Here is a 26478-nt window from a genome sequence, read left to right as displayed (position 1 = left end):
AATGATCACCACAAGATAGTGTTCTAAATCAAATGAGGAAGCTCCCCAAGGTACATGCATAAAATAAAATGTTGCATTTGAATACAATATGCATAACATGGAATCCTCACTCCCTCATTTAAAACACAAACATTTGTAATAAATCATAGATAGAAAAGTAAGCTAAACACTTGCAACAAACAAATAGTTGAGCAACAAGTAAGAGGCACCATAATAAAAAGGCTCAACCAAGAGGATATGTGAACGGCATGATAAAGCATATTATAAGACTATTATATGGATGAGCAAAAAGCATCATCATAGTCTTCAATGAATTATATTGCTTAGCATGACCAATCAACATGCAACAAATAAATAAGATATCAAATGGAGATTTATTATCTCTTATGTGTATAAGTTTCTCTAGGTGGGCAATATCACAAAGATATTTATCCACAAAGAAACATGCACACACCAAATAGATACACAAGAAAAATAGCATGATATCCAAGACAAAGTCATGCAATATACCAATAAGATTTTTGCTTAATAGCATGGCCAAAGGCTCAATATTATCTTATTGTACATTCATGAACTTCAACCACAAACAACTAAAATACATCACAAATATCAACAAGGGATAGAAGATAGTTGGGATGCATTTGAGAAAGGCAACAAGTATCACAAATGAGGATACCAAAAGAAGTAACTAAATTTGCACTTTCATCTATATTGCACATGTGAGAGGCTTGAGGAATTGATATGCAATAAAATTGCTAGATAGGCATAGTTGGGATGGATGAATCATGAGCATGATTTAAAATACTTCCCAACAAATGCACTCATCTCAAATTACTCACATTCACAATAAATAGGTTTCATTAAGACTTTTGCAAGAAGCACAACATTTGCAAATCAAGAGATTCATGCAAAGATGCAACCACAAGGTTGTATACAAGAAAAGTATGCTTGAGAAGATACTTGTTACCAAGATAGCATTGGTGTGGATGTAGTAGATATGTGTTCGTTGACCATCCTAGCTTGCCTCAAGTTACCATTGAGTCACCACTTCTTTAGAAGAGTGAGACAAGCACCCAATGCATATCCATTGTACCTAACATAAAGGTAAGTACAAAATGGTCCCCAAACTAATTGGGTCCGAAGTAGTTAGACACACTACAACATATAGGACAAACTCCACAATTCTATGTGCATATAGATGTGAAATTGAATTCATGCACATCTTAGCCAAATTAAGATTTGATGGAGTTTACCCTATAAATTGGATCAAAGAAAGTAACACATGCCATAAGATATACATATATTAAATATGCATGCACAATACTTTCAAGAACCAAAGGAAGATACAATTTGGACAAAACACCAAATAAATCAAGAGGCAAAGGTTGCCCAAATTATATCAAAGAATCAAATCAACACAAGATTGACTCCAAAGACTTATCTTGTTATAAGAAGCTAATTAAGCCTAAGCACAAAGGAATGAGATAACCAACTCCCAAGAGAGCAAGGTTCCAACAAATAAACCAAACCCTCGAAACTTCTTATGATGGCACAAAGTACCAAAAAGAAAATTTTATGTCTCCCAAAACCAAATTTTTGATAAAGATCAAGAGATGTTAAGCATTCTAACAAATATATAAGAGCTCCCCCAAGATTAGTGCATTATCTAGGATTTTTCATATGAATACAAAATGCACAAAACTAGGATCATCACGCTAACTATATCTACTAAAATGCTAAGAAAGTTTGAATAGACAAATTAGATCCATAAGATGCAAGGAAGACACATGGGAGTCAAAGCGCAACAAATTCATGGCAATAAATAAGGCAATTTAAACACAAGAGCCAATGTAGATATGATCAATAAATATCTACCTCATAATGATTACCAATTGTCCTAGGACAAGAGGTATTAGGAAATATTTCCCGGTGGTAGTTTGTAGGTATACATAAGATCATATTTACAACGAATAAAGCATATGGTAAAAGATAAGAGTTAACCATCATGCAAAGATAGTTTCTTGATAGCTTCATTTAGTCATACCAACATGCAAAGCAATTAATAGTATTCATACCAACATGCAAAGCAATTAATAGTATTCATACCAACATGCAAAGCAATTAATAGTATGACTTGAAGCACATGGTTTTCCAAAAAAGTATTGAGGGACATGTTGTGAAAAACCATGCCAAGAAAAACTTTCACAAATAAGATCCACAAAGATATTAGCAATGAAGCCATTTAAGCAAATTGGAACTTGTTTGAGCAAACATGCCACATAGGAGAGAGATAATATACGGTACCAATTCTATGTGACACAACCTCAAATGTTCACATTTTCTAGGCTTGTAATATGCACAAAGCTTATTACTCCCCCATAATGTGATAAGGAATTTATTTTCACAAGAGGCAAATAAGATCCAACTAGAGATATTAATGGACATTAGAATTTGAATTTCCCATGAAGATGACATACCACATAGCGACTAGATAATCTCGCAATATCAATTCTAAGTGATATTCCTCATGTACACAAATTGTTTAGGATCATGAAATTCCCAAAGGAATATCACTCCCCCAAAATGGGATAGTCCATTAATCGCTCATAAGAACCATATAAGATACAACAAGATGCAAAGTGGCTCCAACACAAACACAAATACATGGTGTGCAACCCAATATTCATAGACTTGATTTCTCAAGAGAAGCAAGTAGGAAGCACAACATATACAAACACATGTTAGGAACAAAACTAACACATGCAAAGGGGCGAGTAACTTTCAATATAAATGAGTTGAGCACATGTTACCGCAAGGAGGAACATTGAATATATGATAGAAGCAAGATAACCAAGACTTGGCTTGAGATAATATAAATGATGAAGATCCCTTAATTCTTCATGATGTAGCCAAGTCTCCAATGCCCTCCAACAAGCACCTATTGATCAAGTTTTGGATTGTTGGTCCCCAACTAAGTTGGGTCCTAAGAGGTTAGTCACAATAGGCTTGGCAACCCAAATGGTTCTTTTCTTGACACCACTTTGAGCACCAACAAATTTGGCAAACACATTGCCACCCTCATCCTTACGAAGAGAATAAACATCATCAATGGTGATAGAGTTGGATGAGGTACCAATATTGCAAAAGGAGGAGATGTGGCCCTTCTCACGGCATATGTAGCAAGTTCTCTTCTTCTCCTTCTTCTCACTAGATTTCTCCACAATGGGAGCATTGGCTTGATTATTCTTGGGAAGTGGCATTTCTTCAACTTGAGGTTGAATATGAGTTTGAGCTTGAGGCCGCTTCCCTTTTTGCTTCTTCTTCAAAGGACAAGATCTAACATGATGCCCTTCAGTTTTGCACTTGAAGCAAACAATCTTGGCCGGGTCTTTGACTTGTAATTGGCCCTTCTTAAACTTGTTGTTCTTGGACTTGTTCTTGTTGTTGGAGTTGAATCCAAGTCCACTCTTGTCATTGGGGGATTGTTGCACACTTAACATCTTGTCAAGTTTGCATTTCCCTTCATGACCCTTTACCAAGTCGTTCTTCAAAGAAGAGTCTTGGGCCTTGAGCTCTTTGATTTCCTCTACATGGTTAGTAACAACACAAGTACTAGAGGAAGTAGAACCTTCATTGTTAGAGCAACAAGGCAAGGAAGATAATTCATCACAAGATTTAGCAATATTATGAGTGGATGAATTACTAGGACTAGCACATGGCAATATAACATTTTGAGTAGTAGTGCTAGTACCTACATGAGGCTCACAAGGTGTTGCCTTAGATATTATAGCCTCATGAGCTAACTTTATCCTATCATGAGAGGCTAGAAGATCCTCATGGGAGCTAGAAAGCTTTCCATGATTTTCTTCCAATTTCCCATAATTGCTAGTTAGCAATTTAAGTTGAGCCCTTAGCTCAACATTCTCCTTCAAGATAGATGCTTCACAAGAAGTAGAGTTAGTAGCACAAGCATCATTATTAATAGTAATGGGAGAAGGCAAGTTGTCATGCTCTTTTAGATAAGAAGCTTTAAGTTGCTCATGCGACTCGGTGAGTTTGGTGAGCGCACTCTCAATAACCCTTGAGCCCTTTTTGAGTTGCTCAAAATCCTCAAGGAGTTTAGCATTAACAAACACAAGCTTATCATTTTTTAGCTTTAGTTCATTTGCCACCTCAAGAGCTTTATCATGGTTTTCCTTTTCTCTAGACAATTCTAGAGCAAAGGTTTCCTCAAGAGCTTCCTTGGTGGTTTGTTCTTCTTCAAGTTCTGTTGATCGCCAAAACCCACCGGCGGGCAGCGGCCTGTCAACACGGTAGAGCCGGGAAGAGCCTAGAGCTGCGGCTGGCTGAGACCCCTCCGAGCGACGGCCCGCAATGCTCTTCTGGTCACACGCGGCGATGCGAAGTGCAAGGGCGTGCCACCTGACCTATACCTGGTCAGGAAGGTGATGGGGATGCCTCGCTTAGTTCCTGCATGGCATACACGTAAACATTAAATCAGAGCCTCGATCGGCTCTCAGTTATCTCGTGAATCGGCTCAAAGAGCCGATCCACCCATGATCCGTACGGGGTGCACGAATACTTGGTGATCCTGCTTGATCAAGATAAAGCTAATGAGATCTACGACGATTTAGGGTTTTCACCGCATAATCGGATCATCCTACTCCAGGTTGGGCCTCGCGGCCACGCACGGTGCTCGTAAGCCGATCCTAAACAAGGCCACACAACCAACGTGACGTTGATCATCGGAACATCCTGTTTAGGACTTGCGAACGCCACCCTACGTGCCGCTGGATCCTCCCCCCCTTCGTAAGGCCTAACTATTGCAGATATTAAACTAATCCTTGCAGAGCAAGGAGCAATCGTAACGGATCAGATCTACTAGATGATGAACAAGCAGGTGCCGCCCCACGCCCGAGATAGGCGTGAGGGCGGCTAGACATGCGAGGGTTGCACTACGTAAGCATGTTTATACGAAGAGCTATGCTAACCCTAACACATCTATGATAACTACGTTGCCCGCCATCAAAGACGCTTTCAAGACGGGCAACGCATGAACAACGTGGGGCTTGTGCTGCCTAGATCGCAAGATGCGATCTAGGCAGCATGTCGCTTACCTGATTGAAACCCTCGAGACGAAGGAGTTGGCGATGCGCCGAGATTGGTTTGTTTTGGGGTGAACGTTGTGTTGTTGTTTATTCCATAAACCCTAGATACATATTTATAGTCCGGCGGACTTTCTAATTCGGACGTGCACCTAACCGTGCACGAGTAAAACTCTAACTTTTAATCTAAAGATACGATCCACTAAAATACAGATACAATGGGCAATTCAGCCCAACTTCGTGTATAAGGCCAATTCTTGTTTTTCCTTCCATGTATATCTTCAAGTCTTTCTCAATCGTGGCCCACCTCCAACTCGGTCAAATTCTGGTGATAACACATGCCCCCCTGGTTTTGGAATTGGTAATTCCAAAATCACTCTGTTTTCCTTCGTCAGGTCATGTCGTGGCAGAACCGTCGCAGTATCCTTCATCATGATGCCCTGCCTCCTCAACTAATCCGCGTGATCTGGCAGTTTTATTTTTCTTAGGCACCAAGTCCTAGTAAACAGCTCTGTCATTGAATTTCCACTATATCTCCTTTTATTTAACCGCTACGCACAGTTCTCCTCCGTATCTCCATCGCACTAGCACCCCAAAAGCCCTCCTGCCACCATGTCTTCTTCCTCCTCTGCTCCATCGGGTCCTTCCAGCCAGTCCTCCGCATCCCGTGAGCCGACGCCGGAGTACAATCCGGCAGAGGTCCATGCAGCGAGCATCCGCCGCGCCATTGCTGCCGGGGAGGAGTCAGACCACGATTTCTCCATCTGGTCCGAGGACGACCAGTCCTCGACGGACGGGGAGAGCGACCTCCGCTTCCTCGCCGTTGGGGCAACGGAGGAGGAGAGCGACGACGACAGCTTCTCCTGCGACTTCACCTCTTCCGGGGAGGAGGAGGAGCAGGAAGAGGAGGAGGAGGACGACGACGAGAGCTCCTCCGACGAGCCGCCGGCCAAGCGGTTCTGCCCTTGGCCGGGCAATCTTAGCGACTTCGACAGCGACGAGGACGACGCTGACGAAGAGGATGAAGACAACGAGGACCCGGTCGGCGGCAATTGGAGCGACGACGAGCCCGCCGGGAGCAGCGCCGACAGCGGCGACGACGGCGACGACGAGGGCAGTGATGGCCCGTAGATAGGACCTCTAGAATAGGGCCAGTAGTAGTAGATGGGGCAATGTATCCCCTAGTACTTCCTTTTGAAAGCAATCAGCTCTTTATGTAAGAAATCTAATCAATGAAGAACTTTCCCCAATTTAATCTTGCCGATTTCCTTTGAGTCTAATTTAGCCGATTCCTCCTTCTACTGACCTTGCCGATTCGTCCCCTTTGCCAATGCGTAATGAGCCGATAGCACCGCATCGGACCTTCGAGATTCGCCCTTTCCTTCTTCAACTGATGATTTCTTAATTCTGGCGGATAATGCAGAGTCTTCAGGAAAACCTTGGAATTCTTCCGACCAAAACCAATGGTCCTTTTCAATACTCATCACCTGTGAAGGAGGCTGCAACGAAAAATCAGCCGATGGCATCCCCATCGGCTCTTACAGAGTATCCACTAGGCCTGTTGCCCCCCGAGTCTTACTCGCGCCTACTGCCCCCCGAGCCTTACTCGAGGCGAGAATGTCAAAGAGAATGCGCCACAGCCGATCCTCTTCCTTCCTCCAATCAGCCGATAATCTTCCGTCTCAGCTGAACTAGCCCCAAAGATTGGAAATCCTTGACAACGGGGTTCAGGAACCCGGATCGGCTCGAAGTAGCTGAAGAAGTTTCCATTGTTTTACTTACTCGAGGCAACAGAAGGTACCACCGTTGGCCTGGATCTGGTGGAGACTCGATAAACATTGCATAATTCCACTAAAGTCGATGGTTGCACATCGGCTGCCCTTCAATTCTAAAGTCGATGCCCTTGCATCGGCTGTAAATTTTTGTTTTTTTTTTTTTTACTGGCCGATTTTCTCCTATCAGCCCCCAGTATTCATTGCACACATGTACCCCTGCATCTGTTCCAGTATTTAGGTGCCCCCCGAGCCGAATCTGTTAAAGAATGGCAGATATCGGCTCTGTAATTCGCACGTCGGCTCCTGATAGGGTCAAATGTGAACACAAGCAGAACATGTGGTGAGGATAATTTTGGCCGATTGCTGGGATCGGCCTCCATAATGATTGGAGCGCTGACTGAAGGTTCCGTAATGTCCCTTCATAGACCTTTGGGGCCGATCACAAGGATCAGCCTCGCCAAGTTACACGTCGCTCTGCTTCGACTACATGGTCAGGCCGGTGGATAAAACCAGCTTAACCCTTCCCTTTGCCACATCGATGCGTTCGCAGTCGTCTAAGTTGATGCCTGAGAGGGGTTCTTGGCCTGCCGCTTCCCATGCGTTCATGCCAGTCGTTGAAACTTCAACTGAATCATCGGCCTGGACGACCTCTACCTCATCTGCATCCCACTGTATTATGCATTGGTGCATCGTGGAGGGAATACAGCAGTTGGCGTGGATCCAATCTCTTCCCGAAGACAAAGATAACTGCTCGTGCTATCGACGATGAAGAACGTTGTAGGGATAGTTTTCCTTCCTACGGTCAAATCCACGTTCAGAACTCCCTGTGCCTCAGACGTTTGGCCGTTGAAATCGCTCAATGTTACATTGGTCTTGATTAAATCCGAGCTAGAGCATCCCAGCCGACGTAACATAGAATACGGCATGATGTTAACTGCCGCTCCGGTGTCTACCAGCATCTTGTTCACAGGCCTCCCATCGATATATCCTCGCAAATATAGGGCCTTCAGATGCCTGTAGCTCTTATCTTGTGGCTTCTCAAAGATAACCGGCCGTGGGCCGCAGTCAAGTTGTGCCACGGATGTCTCATCTAACCCTGGAGCACTGAACTCTGAAGGGAGGATGAACACCATGTTCGTGCCAGCCGATGTTTCGTCATCGGCTCTCCTTTGTTTGGGGCGCCACTCCATTCTCCGTGGACGACCCTCTTCATTCAGGGCTCGCTGAACCTTTGCAGCCAGATCAGGCCGTGCCTTCCTTAGCGTATGCAAGTATAACCTTTCGGCTTCCTCCAGGCCGCGCAACCGCTGAACCCTGCGTTTCTGTGAACGGCTGAGTCCGTCAGGGCACCACCTTGGACGGTGGTACCTGTCTTCTTCTTCTTCTAGTCCCTCGTCTTCTGAATCCTCAAGATCTGCCCAACGAGGTGACTCAGCGCGTTTGCTTGGTGGTGGGAGAGGCCCTAAGCGCTCAAACACAGACACGTTGGCTGCCTCCTTCTTCTTCTTGTTGCATTCTGGGCAATTGCCGATTGTGGGCAATCGGCTCATTCCTGAATCCCAGCAGTGTCTGAAGAAAGGGCAGTCCCAGTGTCTGGTGTTGTCATCTTGCTCCCTTGGCCTGTCCGTGGCACAGCGCTCGTGCTCCTCCTCATCGCGATCCTGCCGACGATGTCTTCTGGCTTCTCTAGCCAGACGATCTCCTTCATCATCATAGTTGGACCGTCGGCGTTGGTCATACTGACTCACATATTTGTTGAGGAGGTGATCAGAGAGAGGTCGCTGATATCTTATGTTCTTCACTTCTCCCTCTGTGACGTAACGCTTGCCATCATGATGGAGCCGATCGCGTGGAGCGGCCTCTTCTGTGTCCTTGCTATGAGAGCAGCTGCCCTCATCTCCATCTTTGCCAGAGTGGTTCCCAGGCCCCACCATGTTGATGCTGAACGTGGGACCTGGCTGGCAGCCCTCGGGGTAGATGACTTCTACCATGTTAACGGCGGGGAAGGGCTGGGTGTCTACCTTCATGGCGTACTGGTTGAAAATTAAACGCCCCTTCTCTATCGCCGCTTGGATGTGTTGACGCCACACCCTGCAGTCGTTGGTGGCATGGGAAAGCGAGTTGTGGAATTTGCAGTACGGCTTTCCGTTCAGCTCTTGCGCCGTAGGGAACTTGAGACCTTCAGGAATCGTCAACTGTTTCTCCTTAAGCAGGAGGTCGAAGATTTGTTCAGTCTTGGTCACGTCAAAATCAAATCCCCTGGGCGGCCCTGGTGGCTTTACCCATTTGCAGGATACGGGGGTTCCTCCCCGAGTCCACTCAGCCACTGCTATTTCTTGGTCTCCCGCAGGCACTTCACCTTCCTCTGTATCGACCATGACTACTGCACGCTTGAACTTGTCTTGGTACAGTCCGGTGGCGCTGTTCATATGCCGATAGTTTCGAACCATGTGCGCCGCCGAGGGATAATCTGCTTGGGAGGCCATGTCCTTGAGCTGTGTTGCAAGGCCAGCTACGCCAATTCGATCGCTTCCTTTTCAGTTATACGAACCGAATAACACCGGTTCCTACGCGACCTGAAGCGCGGGATGTACGCTGTCACCGGTACTCCGCGCTTCGACGTAGTTGTGCTAGATCGGCAATGCTAGACTCGGAAGCTTCGAATGGTATTGCGTATGGAACTGTTCTTCCAATTGCTTCCAAGATCGGATGGAGTTTGCTGGCAAAGAGGTATACCATCCAAAAGCCGATCCCGTGAGGGACCGTGAAAAGAGCCTCACGCGTAGCTGATCCGACACTGAAGCCGGTCCTAGTTGCGCCAAATATCGGCCGATGTGCTCGATGGAGCTGGAGCCATCCGATCCACTGAATTTGGAGAAGTCAGGGAGCCGATATTTAGGTGGCAGCGGGATCATCTCGTACTCGTCGGGGTACGGCTTGGAATAGCCGATTGCCCTCCTTTTCGGCATAATGCCGAACTGGTCTCTCAGTATGGTACTGATCTGATCCACCGTGCTGGCTGCAGGAGATGTATTCTGAAGATTCGCCGGGGTGGCGTACTTAGCCAGCCATGTTTGCTTTTCCAGCTCGAGCCAAGCTGCAGGAGCTGGGCTCGGGAGTTTCGTCGGGGTGGCGTACTTAGTTAGCCACGTTTGCTTCTCAAGCTCCGTTGCTGACGTTCCTCCTGTTTGCGCCGGAGTCCCTGACGTTGTGGCCTGGTTTGAGAGTGGCCAATTGCCACAATCTGGCACATACGTGCACGCGTATCCTTGAGGGATCTCCTTGGGCGCCTCAGCCAAGAACTGGTAGTCACTAGGGTCACCACCGATCTTGTAAACGACGAATGCCGGTGTAGCCGGCACTTCAGCTGGTGCTGCCAACGCGTATGGCAGCGGTGGACGGACCGGAGTGGCAACTCTCCTTGGTGCGTCCCGAGAGCTGGTCCCGACGGCGAGTACCGGTGGCTCATGATCTCTCGGATCACGCGCAGAGCGAGACGCTCCAACACGTTGACCAAGTTTTCAGAGTGGCGGTGTAGCGAGTGAGCCACCAAGTAGTTGATCTCCGCCGAAGGGCCCGGGTGCGTTCCTCCGACGGGGCAGAGAGATCTATCCCATCGAGTGCACCTTGTGGTGAGAACCCCTTCCATCTGATGCCATGGGTACGGGTTCTCTGAAAAGAGCCGATGAGGTCGGCTTCGAGGGTGGCCTTGATCTCGTCATGTTTCTTCTTGAGCTCAGCGAGCAGCTCCTCGTAGGTGATCGGCGTGCCGTCCGCCGCCATCTCGGATGTAGATGGCGATGTGGTTGATGTAGATGATCGTCCCACCGGGCGTGCTGTAATGTGTTGATCGCCAAAACCCACCGGCGGGCAGCGGCCCGTCAACACGGTAGAGCCGGGAAGAGCCTAGAGCTGCGGCTGGCCGAGACCCTCTCGAGCGACGGCCCGCAATGCTCTTCTCGGTCACACGCGGCGATGTGAAGTGCAAGGGCGTGCCACCTGACCTATACCTGGTCAGGAAGGTGATGGGGATGCCTCGCTTAGTTCCTGCATGGCATACACGTAAACATTAAATCAGAGCCTCGATCGGCTCTCAGGCTATCCTGTGAATCGGCTCAAAGAGCCGATCCACCCATGATCCGTACGGGGTGCACGAATACTTGGTGATCCTGCTTGATCAAGATAAAGCTAATGAGATCTACGACGATTTAGGGTTTTCACCGCATAATCGGATCATCCTACTCCAGGTTGGGCCTCGCGGCCACGCACGGTGCTCGTAGTTTCCATCCTAAACAAGGCCACACAACCAACGTGACGTTGATCATCGGAACATCCTGTTTAGGACTTGCGAACGCCACCCTACGTGCCGCTGGATCCTCCCCCCCTTCGTAAGGCCTAACTATTGCAGATATTAAACTAATCCTTGCAGAGCAAGGAGCAATCGTAACGGATCAGATCTACTAGATGATGAACAAGCAGGTGCCGCCCCACGCCCGAGATAGGCGTGAGGGCGGCTAGACATGCGAGGGTTGCACTACGTAAGCATGTTTATACGAAGAGCTATGCTAACCCTAACACATCTATGATAACTACGTTGCCCGCCATCAAAGACGCTTCAGTACGGGCAACGCATGAACAACGTGGGGCTTGTGCTGCCTAGATCGCAAGATGCGATCTAGGCAGCATGTCGCTTACCTGATTGAAACCCTCGAGACGAAGGAGTTGGCGATGCGCCGAGATTGGTTTGTTTTGGGGTGAACGTTGTGTTGTTGTTTATTCCATAAACCCTAGATACATATTTATAGTCCGGCGGACTTTCTAATTCGGACGTGCACCTAACCGTGCACGAGTAAAACTCTAACTTTTAATCTAAAGATACGATCCACTAAAATACAGATACAATGGGCAATTCAGCCCAACTTCGTGTATAAGGCCAATTCTTGTTTTTCCTTCCATGTATATCTTCAAGTCTTTCTCAATCGTGGCCCACCTCCAACTCGGTCAAATTCTGGTGATAACAAGTTCATCCTTTAGAGATGCCACATCATTGGCGTACTCACGTTCAAGAGCACCCATTTTATCAATGGTGTTCTCATGCATCCAAATAAGTTTTTGGCTCTCAATAGCGGTAGTCAAGATTTCAAAGAAGTGAGTGCTAGCAATTTTATCTTTGCAAAGAACCTTGAATACACTCTTACCCTTATCGCGTAGAGAGACAACCCAATCCTCTTCTTCATATTCATCCTCATCCTTATCACCACGAGACATATTAGGTTCCATGGTAGGAGGTATCGTGGAACCCTTGCCCATAAGGCACATATGAGAACCGTGAGATAAAGATGAGGAGTTACTTGAGGCTCCTTTCAAGATCTTGTCTTGACCAATAGAATCTTTGGTTTCCTCTACAAAGTTAGTCACACAACAACTAGAGGAAACAGAAGCATTTTTATCATGGCCACAAGACAAAGCAAGCATATCATAATTAGATTTATTCAAGCAACTTACACATGATATGCAAGGACTATCAACACAAGCATGTAAATCATTTCTAGTGCTAGATGTGTTTAAGTCCAAAGATGAACCATTGCAATGAGATATAGATGAAGGATCATCAATAGTAAGCTCAATACCGACATTGCAATTTCCATCACCACTCACCATATCATTACTTTGTGTCTTGCCACACATTGGTGAAGTGGATGAAGATGAGAACTCATCAAGGCCGGAAGTGGAAGCAATACAATCATCCTTAATAATATTGGACACATCATATTTGTCTTGAAGCTTTGTCCATAATTCATGAGAGCTCCCAAAAGGCATGATTGACGAAGTAACTACATTGCTCACAATAATGGAAAACACATGAGAAGCAAGAGCATCGAGGCAAGAGTTTTTCTCCTCCTCAAGAGATAAATTTTGAGGATCCTTAGGAGAAGAAAAACCCATGTCAAGAAATCGCTCCATGTCCGGGGACATACCCCGTAAGATTTTAAGCACATAAATTTTCCATGGATCATAATTTGTGCCATCAAATATAAACAAGTTATTGTGCGCTAATCCCCTAACCGACATCTTTACTCTCAAGGCGATGAAGCCTAAGAATGAGAGACCTTGCTCTGATACCAATTGAAAGGACACGGATGTCGCCTAGAGGGGGGGGGGTGAATAGGCGGTTTAAAACTTTTACGAGATGGGCTTAACAAATGCGGAATAAAACTAGCGTTTACTTTGTCAAGCCCAAAGCCTATATACTATGGTTCACCTATGTGCACCAACAACTTATTCTAAGCAAAGCTTCACCAATGTGCACCAACAACTTATGCTAAGCAATACAAGCAAGTATGTGATAGAAAGATATATATAGCTTCAAGCACGATGGCTATCACAAGGTAAAGTGCATAAGTAAAGAGCTCGGGTATAGAGATAACCGAGGCATGCGGGAGACGAAGATTTATCCCGAAGTTCACACTCTTGCGAGTGCTAATCTCCGTTGGAGAGGTGCGGTGGCTTAGTGCTCCCGAACGCCACAAGAGGCTCACCTTGAGGTGTGGTTGCTCGATGCACACCAACGCCACAAAGGCCTCACCCCAAGATGCGGTACTCACACCACACACCGAACGCCACGAAGGCACCTCACCTAAATCTCCGGTGACCCTCGCCACAAAGGCTTAGGTCACGGTTCTACTAAGGGATTTCCTTCGAGGCGGAAACCGGGCCTTACACAAAGGTTGGGGCACACATCCACAACTTAATCGGAGGCTCCCAACAAATCACCACAAAGGCCTAGAATCCGTCTAGGGTTCCAAGAACCCAAGAGTAACAACCTTCTTGCTTTCACCACCACGAATCACCGTGGAGAACTCAAACCGATGCACCAAATGCAATGGCAAGAACACCACAAAGATGCTCAAGTCCTTCTCTCTCAAATTCCAACAAAGCTACAAAAGCTATTGGGGGAATAAGAGAGGAAGAACAAAGAGGAGAACACAAAATTCTCCAAGATCTAGATCCCAAAGATTCACTCACAAAGAGATGATTTTGTTTGGTCAAAGAGTGGATCTAGATCTCCTCAATCTTTCTCTCAAATAGATGCAAGAATCATGGGAAGGGAAGAAAGATCTCAAGCTTCAAAAGGTCAACAACAATGGAGGAGAGAGGCTTGAGAGAGAGGAGGAAGAAGAAGTGCCAAGAGAGAGAGAAGGGGGGATTAAAAGGAGACCCAAAAATCTGCCCGTTGGAGGCTGCTGCGCGCTGGGAGGGGAGGCCGGAGCCTCCGGCCGTGGTACCGGCTGAGGTACCGCTGATGGCGTGTATTTCACACGTTCGTTGGGCAACCCCAAGAGGAAGGTATGATGCGCACAGCAGCAAGTTTTCCCTCAGAAAGAAACCAAGGTTTATCGAACCAGGAGGAGCCAAGAAGCACGTTGAAGGTTGATGGCGGCGGGATGTAGTGCGGCGCAACACAAGGGATTCCGGCGCCAACGTGGAACCTGCACAACACAACCAAAGTACTTTGCCCCAACGAAACAGTGAGGTTGTCAATCTCACCGGCTTGCTGTAACAAAGGATTAACCGTATTGTGTGGAAGATGATTGTTTGCAGAAAACAGTAGAACAAGTATTGCAGTAGATTGTATTTCAGTAAAGAGAATTGGACCGGGGTCCACAGTTCACTAGAGGTGTCTCTCCCATAAGACGAACAGCATGTTGGGTGAACAAATTACAGTTGGGCAATTGACAAATAAAGAGAGCATGACCATGCACATACATATCATGATGAGTATAGTGAGATTTAATTGGGCATTACGACAAAGTACATAGACCGTCATCCAACTGCATCTATGCCTAAAAAGTCCACCTTCAGGTTATCATCCGAACCCCCTCCAGTATTAAGTTGCTAACAACAGACAATTGCATTAAGTATGGTGCGTAATGTAACTAGTGACTACATCCTTGAACATAGCACTAATGTTTTATCCCTAGTGGCAACAGCACAACACAACCTTAGAACTTTCTGTCACCGTCCTGTGTCAATGCGAGGCATGAACCCACTATCGAGCATAAGTACTCCCTCTTGGAGTTACAAGCATCTACTTGGCCAGAGCATCTACTAGTAACGGAGAGCATGCAAGATCATAAACAACACATAAGCATAACTTTGATAATCAACATAACAAGTATTCTCTATTCATCGGATCCCAACAAACGCAACATATAGAATTACAGATAGATGATCTTGATCATGTTAGGCAGCTCACAAGATCCGACAATGAAGCACAATGGGGAGAAGACAACCATATAGCTACTGCTATGGACCCATAGTCCAGGGGTAGACTACTCACACATCACACCGGAGGCGACCATGGCGGCGTAGAGTCCTCCGGGAGATGATTTCCCTCTCCGGCAGGGTGCCGGAGGCGATCTCCTGGATCCCCCGAGATGGGATCGGCGGCGGCGGCGTCTCTGGAAGGTTTTCCGTATCGTGGTTCTCGGTACTGGGGGTTTCGTCACGGAGGCTATTTGTAGGCGGAAGGGCAGGTCAAGAGGCGGCACGGGGGCCCCACACCACAGGGCCGCGCGGCCAAGGGGGGGGGGGCCGCGCCGCCCTATAGTGTGGCCCCTCCGTGGCCCCTCTTCGTCTCTCCTTCGAACTTCTGGAAGCTTCGTGAGAAAATAGGCCCCTGGGCTTTGATTTCGTCCAATTCCGAGAATATTTCCTTACTAGGATTTCTGAAACCAAAAACAGCAGAAAACAGAAACTGGCACTTCGGCATCTTGTTAATAGGTTAGTTCCAGAAAATGCACGAATATGACATAAAGTGTGCATAAAACATGTAGATAACATCAATAATGTGGCATGGAACATAAGAAATTATCGATACGTCGGAGACGTATCAACCGCTGGGCTCCAAACTCCCCTGGCAACCATCTGTGGCACACAGGCCACTTCCGGTACCTCGGGCGGTACCTCGGGCGGTACTACCGGCCGTGCACGGGCAGTACTACCGGCCGTGCTGGGGCGGTACTACCGGCCAGCCCAAACTCCTCTCTTTGGGCAAACTTAGAAAAAACATAACTTGAGAATCCGGACTCCGATTTTGATGATCTTGGACTCGTTTCGAAGCTAGTAATAAGCTCTACAAGATCATGCAGGGAACGATCATAGTCCAGCAAAGGAGTATAGAAACAAATGATGAAAGGTTTTACCTATCTAAGAAAGACATACCGGTAAAACTTCCAACCTCGAAAATGCAACAAGTTGCCCATGCAAAAACCATTCTTGATGAACTAGAGCTACCCCCACAAAGAGTGAAAAGCTTAAGAACAAGTGGGGTAGGTTTTTCTATGTATTTTAGAGTGTAACCTCTCAATAGGAGAAACCGAGAAAAACTCCAATATCGAAAATGCAACAAGTGATTCATGCGGAATCCGTTTTTGACGAACTAGAGCTTGCTATGGAAATAACCACAAGCTCTAAATCACCTCATGGATAAGATCCAAATAACAACCAAGAAATATGATGTAAGGATGCAAAAGTTTGAGCTCTCCGAAGGATACGATCGAGTTACTCACTCGAGAGCCCTCTTGATAGTACGGCAACTAAACTATAAACCGGTCTCCAACTACACCATGAGACCGATGAGAAAGAAACTCTATCAAGAGCAAACCTTAACCTTGCGCATTCCACTTGAGCTTGATGATGACGGTCCTGACCGCAACAAGATGGAACGCCTTTCTTGATTGTGCTTGCTTGACGAAGTCTTGTGGATTGCTCCCCCATAATCCACCATGGGAGAGCTTCTTCTTCGGCGCATCTTCACATATCCATGATCACCATATGGATGGCAAGAGTCAAGCAAAGGATATCTTAGAGATGGCTCATCTTGAACTTGCACTTCATTTCGTTATTCTTCATCATGTTGATGTCTTGAAGAACTTGAGGGCTCACTTCATCTTCATCTTCAAGACATACTTGACACTTGATCTTCTTCATTAGTTTCTTATTGCAACCTTGAATCCAACATATGGTTCAAGAATTGCCTATGGACAACTCCTACAAATATAACTCAATGCAAACATTAGTCCATAGGGATTGTCATTAATTACCAAAACCACACATGGGGGCTCCATGCACTTTCAAGGACTAGGTAACTATGTATTGAAAGCTTATAGCAAATAACTTAATGACGTGATCTTATGCTACGCTTAATTGGGTGTGTCCATTACATCATTCATATAATGATATAACCTTGTTATTAATAACATCCAATGTTCATGATTATGAAACTAATCATCCATTAATCAACAAGCTAGTTAAGAGGCATACTAGGGACTCTTTGTTGTTTACATATCACACATGTATCAATGTTTCGGTTAATACAATTATAGCATGGTATATAAACATTTATCATAAACATAAAGATATATAATAACCACTTTTATTATTGCCTCTTGGGCATATCTCCAACAGTCTCCCACTTGCACTAGAGTCAATAATCTAGATTACATTGTAATGTACCTAACACCCCTGGCATTCTGGTGTTGGTCATGCTTTGCCCTAGGGAGAGATTTAGTCAACGGATCTGCTACATTCAGATCAGTGTGTACTTTGCAAATCTTTACTTCTCCATCTTCGATGTACTCGCGAATCGAGTGGTAACGCAGCTTGATATGCTTCAGCCTCTTGTGTGACCTTGGTTCTTGTGCATTGGCGATGGCACCCATGTTGTCACAGTAGATGACTAGTGGGTCCAATGCACTAGGAACCACATCGAGCTCTACAATGAACCTCTTCATCCATACCGCTTCTGATGAAGCCTCTGAAGCCGCTATGTACTCTGATTCTGTTGAAGACTTCGCCACTGTGCACTGCTTCGAGCTTGCCCACCATCGCAGCACCATTCAATATAAACACGTACCCACACTGTGACTTAGAGTCATCAGGATCAGTGTTCCAACTTGCATCGGTGTAACTGGTTACAATGAGCTCTTGGTCACCTCCATAACAAAGAAACATATCCTTAGTTCTTTTCAAGTACTTCAGGATATTCTTGACCGCTGTCCAGTGTTCCATCCCTGGATCACTTTGATATCTGCTAGTCAAACTAACAGCATGTGCTATATCCGGTCTAGTACATAGCATGGCATACATGATAGAGCCTACTGCCGAGGCTTAGGGGAAATGACTCATCCTTTCTCTTTCTTCTGCCGTAGCCGGTCCTTGAGTCTTACTCAAGACCTTGCCTGGTAACATAGGTAAGAACCCTTTCTTACTTTCGTCCATTCTAAACTTCTTTAGAATCTTGTCCAGGTATGTACTCTGTGATAGCCCTATTAGGCGTCTTGATCTATCTCTATAAATCTTGATGCCTAATATATACGATGCTTCACCAAGGTCTTTCATTGAAAAACTATTATTCAAATAACCTTTTACACTGCTTAATAGTTCTATATCATTCCCAATCAATAATATGTCATCTACATATAATATCAGGAATGCTACAAAGCTCCCACTCACTTTCTTGTAAATACAGGCCTCTCCATGACACTGTATAAACCCGAAGTCTTTGATCACCTTATCAAATCGTCGGTTCCAACTTCTCGATGCTTGCTTCAGTCCATAGATTGAACGCCGAAGTTTGCATACTTTGTCAGCATTTTTAGGATCGACAAAACCTTTGGGTTGTACCATATACAACTCTTCCTCAATGTCTCCATTAAGGAACGCCGTTTTGACATCCATCTGCCAAATCTCATAATCGAAAAATGCAGCTATTGCTAACAAAATCCTCACAGATTTTAGCTTCGCTACCGGTGAGAAAGTCTCATCGTAGTCAACACCTTGAATTTGTCGGAAACCCTTTGCGACAAGTCGAGCTTTATAGACAGTAATATTACCATCAACATCTGTTTTTCTCTTGAAGATCCATTTATTCTCGACAGCCTTGCGGCTATCAGGTAAGTCTACCAAAGTCCATACTTTGTTATCATACATGGATCCCATTTCGGATTTCATGGCTTCTTGCCATTTGTTGGAATCTGGGCTCATCATCGCTTCTTCGTACGTCACAGGGTCTTCATCATTGTTGTCTACAATCATGACATTTAGACAAGGATCATACCAATCAGGAGTGGCACGTTCCCTTGTCGATCTGCAAGGTTCAGCAGTTTCCTCATTCGAAGTTTCATGATCATTATCATTAGCTTCCTTTGTTGCCGGTGTAGGCGGTACAGGTACAACTTCCGGTACTGTGCTACTCTGATCAACGAGTAAAGATTCATCAATATCATCGAGTTCTACTTTTCTTCCAGTCACTTCTTTAGTGAGAAATTCTTTCTCAAGAAAGGTTCCGTTCTTAGCAACAAAGATTTTGCCTTCGGATCTGTGATAGAAAGTGTACCCTATAGTTTCCTTAGGGTATCCTATGAAGACGCATTTCTCCGCTTTGGGTTCTAGCTTGTCCGGTTGTAACTTCATTACATAGGCTTCGCAACCCCAAACTTTAAGGAACGACAGCTTAGGTTTCTTATTAAACCATAATTCATACGGTGTCATTTCTACGGATTTTGATGGTGCTCTATTTAAAGTGAATGCGGCTGTCTCTAATGCATAACTCCAAAATGCTAACGGCAAATCAGTAAGAGACATCATAGAACGAACCATATCTAAGAGAGTTCGATTACGACGTTCGGACACCTTTGTTTCGTTGTGGTGTTCCCGGCGGTGTCAATTGTGAAAGTATTCCGCATTTCTTTAAATGCATGCCAAACTCATAACTCAGATATTCACCTCCGCGATCAGATCGTAGAAATTTAATCTTCTTGTTACGTTGATTTTCTACTTCACTTTGGAATTCCTTAAACTTCCCGAAAGTTTCGGATTTATGTTTTATGAAATAGATATACCCATATCTACTCAGATCATCTCTGAAGGTTAGAACATAACGATAACCACCGCGCGATGCCACACTCATTGGTCCGCATACATCGGTATGTATGATTTCCAATAAGTCAGTAGCTCGCTCCATCATACCAGAGAATGGAGTCTTAGTCATTTTTCCCATCAGACATGCTTCGCATCTATCAAGTGACTCAAAGTCGAGTGATTCAAGTAATCCATCGGTATGGAGTTTCTTCATGCGTTTCACTCCAATATGACCAAGGCAGCGAGTGCCACATATAAGTAGAATTATCATTCAATTTAATTCGCTTAGTATCAATGTTATGTATATCCGTATCACTACTATCGAGATCTAACAGAAATAAGCCATTCTTTTCAGGTGCTTGACCATAAAAGATATTATTCATAAAACTAGAACAACCATTATTCTCAGACTTGAATGAATAACCGTCTTGCATTAAACAAGATCCAGATATAATGTTCATGCTCAACGTGGGTACAAAATAACAATTATTTAGGCTTAAAACTAATCCCGAAGGTAGATGTAGAGGAAGTGTGCCGACAGCGATCACATCGACTTTGGATCCGTTTCCAACGCGCATCGTCACTTCATCCTTCAGTAGTCTTCGTTTATTCTTTAGTTCTCGCTTTCGAGTTACAAATATGAGCAACCGAACCAGTATCAAATACCCAGGTACTAGTACGAGAACCAGTGAGATAAACATCTATAACATGTATATCAGATATACCTTCTTTCTTCTTCTTGACAAGGCCGCTCTTCAGATCAGCCAGATACTTGGAGCAATTACGCTTCCAGTGTCCCTTCTCCTTGCAGTAATAGCACTCAACATCAGGCTTAGGGCCGTTCTTAGGTTTCATAGGAGGCGTGGCAGCTTTCTTGCCACCCTTCTTGAATTTTCCCTTAGACTTGCCCTGTTTCTTGAAACTGGTGGTCTTGTTGACCATCAACACTTGGTGCTCTTTCTTGATCTCAATCTCAGTAGCTTTTAGCATGCCAAAGAGTTCAGGTAACTCTTTGTTCATGTTCTGCATATTGTAGTTCATCACAAAATTCTTTTAACTTGGTGGCAGTGATTGAAGGACACGATTAATCCCCAGTCTGTTAGGAATCACTATTCCCAAGTCACTGAGTTTCTTCGCATGCCCGGTCATGGCGAGCATGTGCTCACTAACGGAGCTGCCTTCTTCCATCATGCAGCTGAAGAAGTGTTTCGATGCTTCATAGCATTCCACGGCCGCATGAGTTTCAAATATAGCTTTCAGCTCATAGACCAACTCATGAGGATCGTGGTGCTCAAAACGTTTTTGAAGATCGGCTTCCAGACTGCACAGGATGGCACACTGAACTTGAGAGTACCGAGCTTTCCGAGTCGCGTAAACATTCTTTACTTCATCGGTTTCAGTTTCTGCAGGAGGGTCACCTAGCGGTGCATCAAGCATATTGCAGATTTCCGCCAGAGAGGAAGATCCTCACATGACGGAACCAGTCGGTGAAGTTTCTACCGTTGCTCTTAAGCTTTTCTTTCTCTAGGAACTGGTTAAAATTGATTGGGGATGCCATCTCTACAACATATATTTGCAATAGTTTAGACTAAGTTTATGACAAATTGAGTTCAAATTTTAATTCAACATAATTAAAAAAAACTAGGTGAACTCCCACTCAAAACAATATCCCTCGCATTGTCTTAGTGATCACACGAACCAAATCCACCACACCTAAGTCCGATCATTACGAGACAAGATGTAATTTCAATGGTAGGCTCATCAAGGCCACATTAGTATCCGCATGTGCAAAACTGGCTTGCACCCGTTGTATGCACTTGTTGATTCTATCACACCCGATCATCACGAGATGCTTCGAAACGACAAGTCTTGGCAACGGTGCTACTAAGTATGAACACTTTATTATCTTGATATTTTAGGGAGAGGGATCATCTTATAATGCTACCGTCGCGATATAAGCAAAATAAGATGCATAAAAAGATTAACATCACATGCAGTTCATATGTGATATGATATGGCCCTTTTGTCTTTGCGCCTTTGATCTTCATCTCCAAAGCACGGACATGATCTCCATCATCTTCGAGCATGATCTCCATCATCGTCGGCGTAGCGTCAAGGTCCATGGTGCCGTCTTCATGGTTGTTCACCTCATGTAGCAACTATTACAACTACTTTGAAATACTACTCAACATGAAATTTAAAGACAACCATAAGGCTCCTGCCGGTTGCCACAATACAATAATGAGCATCTCATACATATTCATCATCACATTATGGCCATATCACATCACCAAACCCTGCAAAAACAAGTTAGACATCTCTAATTTGGTTTGCATATTTTACGTGGTTTAGGGTTTTCGAGAGAGATCTAATCTACCTACGAACATGAACCACAATGGTGATACTAATGTTGTCAATAGAAGAGTAAATTGAATCTTCACTATAGTAGGAGAGACAGACACCCGCAAAGCCTCTTATGCAATACAAGTTGCATGTCGAACGAGGAACAAGTCTCATGAACGCGGTCATGTAAAGTTAGTCCGAGCCGCTTCATCCCACTATGCCACAAAGATGCAAAGTCTCAAGCTAAAGACAACAAGAGCATCAACGCCCACAAAACCATTGTGTTCTACTCATGCAACCATCTATGCATAGACACGGCTCTGATACCACTGTAGGGATTCGTTGCATAGAAAACAAAAAATTTCCTACCGCGAGAACGCAATCCAAGCCAAGATGCAATCTGGAAGACGGGAGCAACGAGGAGATGATCGAGACTCACCCTTGAAGATTTCCAAAGCCTACAAGATGAGGCTCTTGTTGCTGCGGTAGACGATCACTTGCCGCTTGCAAAAGCACGTAGAAGATCTTGATCACGATGCCACGATCGAGCAGCACCTCCGTACTCGGTCACACGTTCGGTGTTGATGAAGACGACGTCCTTCTCCCCGTTCCAGCGGGCAGCGGAAGTAGTAGCTCCTCCTTGAATCCGGCAGCACGACGGCGTGGTGGCGGTGGTGGTGGAGAACTCCGGCGGAGCTTCGCTAAGCGTGCAGGAGAGGTTTTAATATCCCAGGTAATGGGGTTACAAAAATAGAGGAATCAGATGTGTGCATTGCATTCATGCATAGAAAATCCGGGGAATTTTCGCGCTTTAAAGTAAAACAGTCCAAGAATGGCGAAGTTTCACTTGACCTTGGTGGAATTGAAGTAGCTCATCAAGTCAAGCGCTATAAACCTCAATGTGACTTTGTTAAAACCTTGTTTTGGGAACAGATGATTTGATCTAAGGGGTTAGATCAAATGGAACTAATAATCAACACAATAACACTTTACTCAATGATCAACTACTTGATCTTATAACAGATCATAATATAGTAATCCTTGCCACAACATATGAACATCCATTTAATTGGAAATCTGTAACATCCCAAGTTTCAACAACAATCAACAAGAAAGAAAATTTCCCAAACTCAAAATTTGCAATTAACAAAAACTTTTTCTTATGCATATAGTGCCACATATAGATTCATGCATTTGAGTGATCTTCTTTTGTGCAATTGCCATGATGAGTGTTAGTATGATTATCAATTGCTATTTGAACCCTAACAAAGATGATTAAACCCTAGTTTGAGAAGAAATGAAGAAAATGGGAAAAACCCATATTTCACTTACATACACAATATGCCAAATTGCAAATCTTCACCCTAGGCCATAATTGCTTGCTCCCTTTCTTGTAAAATACTTAGATATGATAAACTAACACAATTGCATCCTTGGATCAAGAATCAAACACAAGGAAATCAAATTTCTACATACATATGATAATGGTCATATGGCCCAAAAATATTTTCTTCACTACTTTACCCCTCTGGTTTTCTCATTTCTTAAACTAAACTTGGTAAACCAAAGCCATGTCATCCAAGACCATGTCAAGGTGAGTAACTTTGATGTTGACCACCATGGCTAGAGTTGACTAGGTTGACCAGTAGCAATGTGACAAGTGGTGTATGTGAAGCAAAGTGAAGATCATACCCAAAGTTGAAACTTTGCATTTCAACTCCAAAATGAGTACCACCACCACCAATACTTCACTTTAATTATATAAATGAGATTCACCAAAAAGAATTTCAAATTTCAAACAAAAGCTTCATGCGGCCATTTGACCGAACACCTTGCAGGCATTATTCCAGTTTAGTGTTACCTCCTATTACACGATGGTTTTTGGCCTAAACCTCTTTTTCTGGTTATCATTAGCCTTCCCTGCATCACCTGCATCAAGCTTGTACCCGCCTTGGTCGATTAAAGTGAGGAAAGAAGAAGAGAAAACCTAAACTAAGGCATGCCGTGGCCATGCCGTCCACCTTTGGCCATCTCCTCCCTGACCCTCTCCTCTCTCCTCCACCATGTCTAGTACATGCCCCAGAGCACCACGATCATGACCCTGCACGGCCCAGCCTCGCCAAGCCACGGCATTGGCCAGAACGCCTGCGTCCAAAACCATGCCAGTGCATGCCAGCCGACGCGGTGAGCGTTCTCTGGGCGCGCCAGTACGTCGCGCACTCGAGCGTGATCGTCCTCCCCCTGCATCCCTATCTCTGTAACGAGCATCGCCTCCCCGCCCTCTACCCCCTAGATACACTCAAGCGACTGCGGCTGCCTCGTCACCTTCGTCCTCGCCGGAGAAGTACCGCGGGTACTGACGCACTCGAATCGAACCCCTGAGCGATCCCGTCGTCCTCTTGCTGCGCCAGCTACTCCTCGAGCATCGCCAGGACACGGCCTATCACTAGCCGTCCTCCACTTGCCCCTTCGAGCACCCCAAGCACCGCGCCATGGCCGCTCCCCCACAGCACCTCACGGCCATCTCCGCCCGCTATAAATAGAGGAGCTCTGAGCTGCATTTCTTCACACCATCTGCTCCCCTCTCATCCCTGCCTCCTCTCCACCCATCAATTTGACACCACACCGCCGGAGCTGCTCCAATCGCAAGACGAAGGCCGCCAGAGCCCGCAGATCATCGCCAACGACTGACGCCTCCCCACGCCTCGCCACTGCTACCAGGAGCTCCAGCATCGTCGACAACCTCGCCTCGCCACCAGCAGAACCCCGCGGGAACGCCGGTAAGGCCGTCGACCCCTACGTCCGCCGCCAGAACCTCGCCTTCTCGTCGGAGAAGACGACGATTGCTGGCCGTCGATCCCTCCCCTAATCCAACGCCTCTCAGCGCGCGTACTGTTTCGCGTGGTTAAGAGCCACTGACGGGTGGCCCCCACCTCGTCAGTGCGGCCCAAGCGCACCAGATGCTTGCTGGGCTGCGCAGTGAAATTTAATACCGTTTCGGCCCGTTATGGTTTCCCGCCCCAGGCCCAAGATTCAAATCTAGGTTTAAACTTATTTCAATTTGTGCTGCAAAGGGTTTAGTAAAATTTGAATAGTTTGAAATCTGCCAAACCAAATTTAGCAAACTTTATACCGTTGAAAAGCCCATGAAATTATCTAACCAATGCCACTGGTCCCACCTCCAAATTCATAGTAGATTTAAATTGATAAAAAAGACACGATAGGGACTTTTGTACATTCAAACTTTATTTAAAATTTAACCAGAATAGATTTTGAATTGATTCCAATTCCAATAAATCACAAATGATGTCCTCTAATTGATTATGCAATAATATAGACATGTTATTTGTATGATCATGGACTAGATCAAATAAAATGGCTATGTAGTCAATTCTAGTGCAACTAAACTTGAATTCAAATTCAATAAGTAATATGAGAACTACCCTCTCATTTAAATCTTGATCCTAAGTAATACAACCAGAGGGAATGACTTAGGCTAATGAACCTCTGATAATTATTACTTAGAGATTTTAATTCATTTAAATGTTAAGTATTAGAACTATGTGAAGTGTAGCACTTCAATTAAAATTACTCACATATAATAGATATGAAATGTTGACTTTGGGTCAACCTATATTTCATACCTGATTATTATATGAAGAGATTAAATCTTAATATGAGGTAAGGAGAAGAAATTAATTTCTCTAAGAAGCTACATACCAAAGCTAAGAAATATGAATAATGAGAGGAAATTATTTTTCTCCTAAATAAGAATTCCTCAAATAATCCACCATGCCATGCTTGATTGATGATAGGAATAGTGTGTGGACTATTTTGAGTGTTTCTAGTTTAGTATGTGAGCTTGGTTTAGTATTTATACCTCGTATTCGTATATAGACGCTAGTACCGAGGAATACCAAGAGGAGGAGGCCTACTCTCAGGAAGAAGAAGAGAACTTCGATAACTACTCAGCTCAAGGCAAGCTAACCCTTGCTAAACACAAGTGCTTAGCTCTACAAGAGCAAAGGCACCATCACACTTTATTTTTATGTATTACCTATCCCATGTTTTTACTTACCTTTACTTTTGCTTATTTATTTCAAAGTACTTTTGATTTATGATTCACTTGGTCTAGAGTAGAACAATACTTGAAGTTAGATTAGCACAACTCAAAGCTAGATAGCACCCCTCATATAGTTGCTAGTGCTAATCAATTAAAATTGACTACTCTAGATGGGAACATGGTGGAGTGAAATGACTTTGAAAGAAAGTAAAGTGGAGGTGGAGGTGAACAAGAGAAGATGGTGATTTTTGATAAAATTGATGATTGG

The sequence above is a fragment of the Lolium perenne genome, chromosome 6 (assembly GCF_019359855.2).
Source record: "Lolium perenne isolate Kyuss_39 chromosome 6, Kyuss_2.0, whole genome shotgun sequence".
In the NCBI taxonomy this organism is placed as follows: domain Eukaryota; kingdom Viridiplantae; phylum Streptophyta; class Magnoliopsida; order Poales; family Poaceae; genus Lolium; species Lolium perenne.
The sequence above is the reverse complement of the archived record's forward strand: the minus strand, read 5'-3'. Positions refer to the sequence as shown.